General features: G+C 37.0%; 1 pseudogene; it reads right to left on the reverse strand.

The window, feature by feature from the left end:
• Positions 1-570: 570 nt before the first annotated feature.
• LOC116406485 lies at positions 571-5,450 on the reverse strand (annotated as a pseudogene).
• Positions 5,451-7,601: the final 2,151 nt, after the last annotated feature.

Here is a 7,601-nt window from a genome sequence, read left to right on the forward strand (position 1 = left end):
GCCGGAATCTGAAGGAAGGACAATGGCAACAGGCTTCAAAGGCCTAGCCTTAAAGCACAAGGTGACATGTCACACATCTTTTGTGAGGATGGAGAGGAGACAGAGGATGTTGATTGCACAAAGAGGAATGAAACACACACATATATCTTTAAAATTTCAAACTATTTGTGGATATATATATATATACAGACATACACAAACACAAATATATTTACACACATACAGCTTGACCTTAGCACAGAACAACTGCTCTATTGTCTAATGTCTTGGAGCAATAAACTTTTATCCCAAGTAAATTACACACACACACACACACATAAATGTGCATATATAAAAATATATATATGGTCCATATATTTACAACAGCTATCTGAGCCCTAGCTTCAGAGGGCATCATGGGGTATGTAGTGCAAGGGATTCCTGGGGGCTGTGTCCTTCAATTGCTAATGAGGTAGCCACAAGCTATTGTTAAGGTTTTGCCAGCCACACCCCCCCCCCCGAAACAGGTAAGCATGGGGACTTCAGCAGGGCCTAGCATTTCCAGGGCACTCAATGAGAATACACAAGAGGTTTATAAGTAAAGGAACATTTATTAACACTCTGAAGGAAAAATTAAATAACACCACCCCCTTAAAAAAATGTCCAAAGTATTTCATGGTTTCCTTCATGTGGCAGATCCAGTTGGCTGACAATCTCTTCAGACTCTTTTGATGGTTTCAGGTGCTGGTGTCTCATCTGCATCTCTCATGAGGAATGCTTCAGAAGACAAAGTATTTCACAATTTTCTCTAAAAACTCCCCCCCCTCAAAAAAAAAAAAAAGTCCAAAGTATTTCATGGTTTCCCTCATGTGGCATATCCAGTAGACTGACAATCTCTTCAGACTCTTTTGATGGTTTCAGGTGCTGGTTTCTCATCTGCATCTCACATGAGGAATGCTTCAGAAGCCAAAGTATTTCACCATTCTCTCTAAAAACTCCAGTGATGACTCTGCTTATTTTTTAAAGCCTAAAAATAATATAGATATCAGAATGGTCACAGTCAATTATCTAAACTGTGTCGATGTATTGTTCATTAGAAAAAAAAAGAAGGGCGGAGAAAAAGAGAAAAAATGCTAAATAGTAATGTCAGAAAATAAGTATAAAATAGGTGTACTTATCTTATTCTGGATGAATTTATGGCCATTCTGATATCCAAGTTGTGCTTCTTTTTAGACCTAAAAAATAAAACATATGTTATAAATTTGATAACAAATATAACTCAGAGAGGCAGAGTGAGTGCGTGAGAGACAAGGTGTCGGGGAGGGAAGTAAATAAGTGTACTTATCTTTTTTCAAGTTGAATTCATGCCCATTCCACTTGGAACGTGTTCAGAAACCTGATTCACTATTACCGAGGGTTACAGGTTTCCAAAATATCCCTTATCGGTGGCAAGTTGGTCTTCCATCCAGTGCCTTGGATACATCTCTTTCTTCATGTGGATTCTCATATTTGAGAAGTCCTAGAATGGATGGGTAGAGAAGAAAGAATTATTAGATATTCACTTGGTAACGTATACAAACGGATACATTCAGTGATTGAACATTCAACAATTTAGGAAGACTTACCAGCAACATAATCCACTCTCATCTTATTTTGCTGTTTTCTCCAACGGTCATAAACGTACTGGCCGTACTCACGGGAAAAGCCTAGTGCTGCCTTTAAGCAAGGAGGCGTGGCATCAATAGTAAGTGGGTGGCACTTTTTAAATTTTTCAAAGGCTTCCTCCCTCAACCCACGGGAGACTTCTGGTGTTTCTTCTTGCAGGGGCTTCTGTGGCACCTCTTGACACCTGTTAAATGAATAATTAAAAAGAAACGAGTGGTTATTCCCTGCTTTCTGTATAAATCATAATTTATCTGTACTTAAAAAAAAAAAATTGCATATGCAAAGCCATGTAAATGCTCTATTAAATTACCTTGATGTTGATGGCTGGGATTCATGCATCGCCCTCTTCATCATTTCTGCCGCTTCTACCATATTGTCAACGGTCTTCTCGCCATATATCCTTCCGGCAGTCACATTTGAATGGCCAAGCAACCTGGCAAACATGTTCCTCTGAGCATCAGTTTGAAAGTGGGAGACCATGTATGTCTCCATTGTCCTTCTAGCCTCTTGACTTGTGACAGGGCGCAATTTAAACCTAAGGGAAAAAATGTATGTTCAGAAATGTGAACGTTGAAACCAGTACTAAACGGGGCTAGAACGTAAGCCTATGCCAGTAATCACACGATAGCTATAGTTTCTGAGAAGAACTAACAAATACTTGTATTTGTATGCGACAATCTATACTTACTTATGATGAAGCCGGGCGATGTCATTCGTCACACTGTGAATTGGTTCCCCTGTTGACGATATGAAAAATGTCTGTGGGCATTTCCCACTCCTGATAAATGATGGCCGTATTTTTTTATAAAAAACATCAAACCACTAAAATGACAGAAAAGAAAGTCAAGTTAAAAAAAATGCTATGCAAAAAGTCTATCACAATATGCAATGTTTGTTTGTTTCAGACATATACCTCTTCTTCTTCTTCTTCTAGCAGTATAGAGGCGACTTGCTGAGTGGATGTCTTATGCCTTTTTACACCAATGACCATACGGGTTTTGCAATCAGATGGTATCCTCTTGCACCATTCTTCCACCTATAAGCAAAAAAGACACAAGGATCGGTAAAATATCAAAAAGTTCACGTTCATATCATGTCAGCGGAACATAAAAAGCATGGCAGTGAAAAAATGTATCATGTATACTCACAGTCATATTTTGCACAACCCCTGGTCGCTGGAGGTATTTTAAGACAATCAGTGCCTCCAAGTAATAGACGACATAAGACTTTTCCTTCTCCAAAAGACGTCCACCCATCTTGGCCTTCTTTATTATCTGCTCAAATGTTGGTCTGGCCACTATGAGGATCCGTTGACACTCTGAGGGGTCCTTTTTTGCAGATGTCAGATAGTCAAACCTGTGAATAGGGGTAGTAAATGTTACACACCAAACCTACACACACAAAAAGCCAAAATAAATGCACAGGTACTAAAGCATACTTACTTTTTCCCCACAACGCTGGCCGAAATTCCCTTGCTCAGCCTTCGCTGCAGAGGCGAGGTCATGTCGAGATAGCGTTTGCATTTTCCGACAAGTTCTTCACTTTGATGGGATCCGCTGGACAAAGTATCTGTTTGAGATCTCACAAACCTCTTGATATGTTTCAGGTACGAAAACATTGTGGCATGAGCGTTCCCCAAATTCTCAAGTGCCGTAAAAAAGTCCAACGTCTTCTGTGTGTCGGTCAGGAAGCTTAAGGATGCCTTGGAGGGGTCCACAAAATACAAAAACCTGGCCACATTTGCCACCTAAAATGATACACAGGAATAAATATCATTATGAGGAAATGTGAACAGCAAAATAACAAAGGTAAACAACAAATGTTTACATAGACAGGTGTGACTCTTACCTCTTGTGACCATCTTCTTACTTGTAATTCTTGCTGCAGATATTTTCGGAAGCGAGCAAGAACACCACATTCAAGAGAGTGTTTTCTATACATGCCTGCAGCCATCATTCTTCTTCTAAGCAGAACGTAATTTGAATTGGTCTCGCTCCTAGTCCAAAGAAAAATATATTTAGAAATGATTGAAAATCTGTACTTATTACAACATGGACCGGTGTCAAATGACCGGAAGCCAAGTTTAACAGGTATTTTCTTCTAAAGCATTCAAAATAACAAATGGTTTTCAGGATAGGGCAATTATTGGGGGAGGGTAGAATAGATTTTTTTAGTTAAAAAATTTAGTTAAAAATTTTTTAATGTTACTTTTCCCTTTAAAATACGCTTGTTAACTTACTGTTCAAGCCCTCCAACAAGATTGTGTGTCTCCATCTCTTCATATTCCTTGCCGTCATCATCATAATCATCATCATCGTTGTCATCAGTCAAGGGGTCTGCATTGGTCTCCTCTGACTCAACAGGACTGTATTAATAAAAAATCAACAAAATGTTCAGATTGAAAAAAGTTGAAACACATACTGCTATGTAGACAGGTGTAGATTAGATGTACATATGAACACTTATACTTACAGGTCAAGCTCAGGTCCCTGCATCTCCACCTCTTGTTCATTCACAGGGCTTACGAAGTTCTCCTCATCTGACTCGATGGGGCTAAAATAATAAAGATCAACTAAAGTTCAGAAAGGATTGAAACACAAAAAAAAAAACATGCACGCATATTACAAAGTAGAGGTTAATATTAGTATCTGTACAGGTGTAGATTAGATGTACATATGACACTTATACTTACAGGTCAAGCTCAGGTCCCTGCATCTCCACCTCTTGTTCATTCACAGGGCTTACAAAGTCCTCCTCATCTGACTCGATGGGTCTAAAATAATAAATATCAACTAAAGTTCAGAAAAGATTGAAACACAAAAAAAAAACCATGCACACATATTACAAAGTAGAGGTGAATATTAGATGCACATATGGCAAGTATACTTACAGGCCCTGTTGTACAACAGGTCGCTGTTTCTGCACTGCTTCAGCATTCAAGGGTCTGGAGTTTACCTTCTCATGCATTTTGGCCAATTGTGACATTAGGAAGTCAATGCTCTCCTGAAGTGACTGAAGTGTAGGTTGCTGTTTCTGCCCATTTTCAGCATTCAAGGGGCTGGGGCTTATCATCTTATGTGACCTGACAGGGCAATATTGATAAACATCAACAACATTTCAGAAACAATGAATAACAATGTGCAAATTACAATGTAGACAGGTGAATCTTAAAAGAACATATGCCGAGTATACTTACAGGTCCAGACCTTTACAAGGGGCCTGTGTCTCCACTACTTCATCTGCTGGCCAATTGACGTTCACCTTGTTTCTGTCCATATTTGATGGACGGATGCTCTCTTTCATGGCACAGCTGTAATGCAACAAAAGATTGATTGTTAAGAAGAAATAAAAACAAACAATAATATTAAAGACATATGGACATACATGTCTAGACACAGCCAGACAGGAGCAATACATACCTTGCTGACTCTTGCTTCCCTCTAATATAGCAGCCATTTTTCTCCAGGAACTGGACAAAAAATTGTTTAGGATCAGAATCCTCATAGTCCAGGTCTTCATAATTAACAATACTTAGCCCTTCCAGGATTGCTCTCATCTTTCCTCTTGCTTCTTGCATCACAAATTCAATTTCTTGGTTATCTGCATGTTTCATGCAGGCTCTCCTCAGATGAAAGGCAATTTGCCTGTAAGCTTCAGGCAAAACTTGCAGGCAAGATGATAGCGGTTAGGTGTCTTCTTAGAATCCATTTTCAAATAAAATTAAAAAGCCAAAAATGAAGTAACGGTTTCTGTGATTCACAAAAGGAAGGCAAGCTACAGGAGCTTGTTACTTCAATGATTCACAAAATGAGGTATGGTTCAAATGAGAGCAGGAGGGAATATTTATACCAGCCAACAAGTATAGCAAACCAATAGAAATCAAGACATGGAGACAATACCTGGCTAGATTTTTGTGTATTAATCAAACTTCATTCTTTATAGGGATTACAGTTACAGGTGTTACAGTTTCTGCTACAGCTTAACATTCTTTCACACCTGTTGCTGATCAGTATGTAGGTACAGGGGGATTAAGTCAAGTTGTCAAAAACTTAATCTCTCTGGCATGGGAGTCTAGGGGATTAGGCTGCATACCTTACAACAATCTTAATCTGACAGTGGTACCAACTGTATTAGAGCTTTCATGCAAAGAAGTTAGAATTGATTGGGGGTTTACTATCAAATCTGAACTTTCTAAGTTTTAGCTTGGTAAATGCTTTTTTCCAATAATAAAAACAGACCAAAAATGTAGTTTTTGTTCCAAATCATTTGACTTGCAAAAAGAGGAATGAAACACACACACACACACACATATATCTTTAAAATTCCAAACTATTTGTGGATAGATATATATATTATATATATATATATATATCCACAAATAGTTTGAAATTTCAAAGATATGTGTGTGTGTTTCATTCCTCATTTTGCAAATCAAATGATTTGGAACAAAAACTACATTTTTGGCCTGTTTTTATTACTGGAAAAAGCATTTACCAAGCTAAAACTTATGTATATATATATATATATATATATATATATATATATATATATATATATATATATATATATATATATATATACTACAGACATACACAAACACAAATATATTTACACACATACAGCTTGACCTTAGCACAGAACAACTGCACATTTGTTTAATGTCTTGTAACAATAAACCTTTACCCCAATATCCACATAGATATTGTAGATTGGACACAGAATGACTTCTGAAATCTATTGGTATGAAAGCAACGAGCAGTTGCAGATTTCAAAAAGTAAACCACACAGAGAGATGTCTATTTCAGACTTCCAGGTGTGCAGTCTATATGCTACCGTTGCCCGGGGGTCACCCAGAAACTTTTTGATGGGGGCACATTTCAGAGTTTAGCATTCTGTGTGTATGGCCCATATGCCATTGTTTAAATTACCAAAAATGTCTGGCCCATCTAAGGGCTCCCCCTGCATACTTGAAATCTATACACATAAATATACACACAGCCTAATATATGAACATTTATAAGCTAAATACATTCGTACAACTACTTTTTTTAAGCAAAAACTTAAAAATTAAGATTTGATAGTAAACCTCCAACAATTGTAACTTATTGGCAATACAGTTTAGAACATTGTCAGATAAAGTTGTTATAAGGTATGCAAGTATGCAGCCGAAGTCTGAAGGAAGGACAATGGCAACAGGCTTCAAAGGCCTAGCCTTCAAGTACAAGGTGACATGTCACACATCTTTAGTGAAGATGGAGAGGAGACAGAGGATGTTGATTGCACAAAGAGGAATGAAACACACACATATATCTTTAAAATTTCAAACTATTTGTGGATATATATATATATATATATATATATATATATATATATATATATATATATATATATATATATATATAAAACTAGAAAAGATCCTCTGCACTCACCCATTATCAATATATAAAGGACATTAAGGCATTCTGTGCATTAAGCTACTAAGAAATGCCCTACCCTTTAAGCAAAACAGGGATTGTTTGTCCATATATTGCAATATACTTCAAGCTTGCCAACTATGTCAAAGTCATCCCTTCTGGCCAGTCCTACACTGAATTTTGTGATTTATTAAGAATTCTACTGCTTTAATATACATTTAGCAAAGGAGCCAATTTTTACCTGCAACATGTTTACTTCTTAAGGTTAAACCCCCCATATGTTGCAGGTAAAAACTTAGTCACTTTGCTAAATGTATATTGAAGCAGTAGAATATAGATATGTATATAGTTATATTAGTTGGAATGGTTATTTTAGATATGCACATTTGTCTTTGTAACTCATTTTTAGTAAATTCTTATTGTTGCAAGACATTTGAAAATAGATTGGTTGATTTGTGCTTAGTTTAAAGCTGTGTGTTAGTAAGGATGGATAGATAGATGATAGATAGATAGATAGATAGATAGATAGATAGATAGATAGAT

Source organism: Xenopus tropicalis, chromosome 7, assembly GCF_000004195.4.
Source record: "Xenopus tropicalis strain Nigerian chromosome 7, UCB_Xtro_10.0, whole genome shotgun sequence".
Lineage (NCBI taxonomy): Eukaryota > Metazoa > Chordata > Amphibia > Anura > Pipidae > Xenopus > Xenopus tropicalis.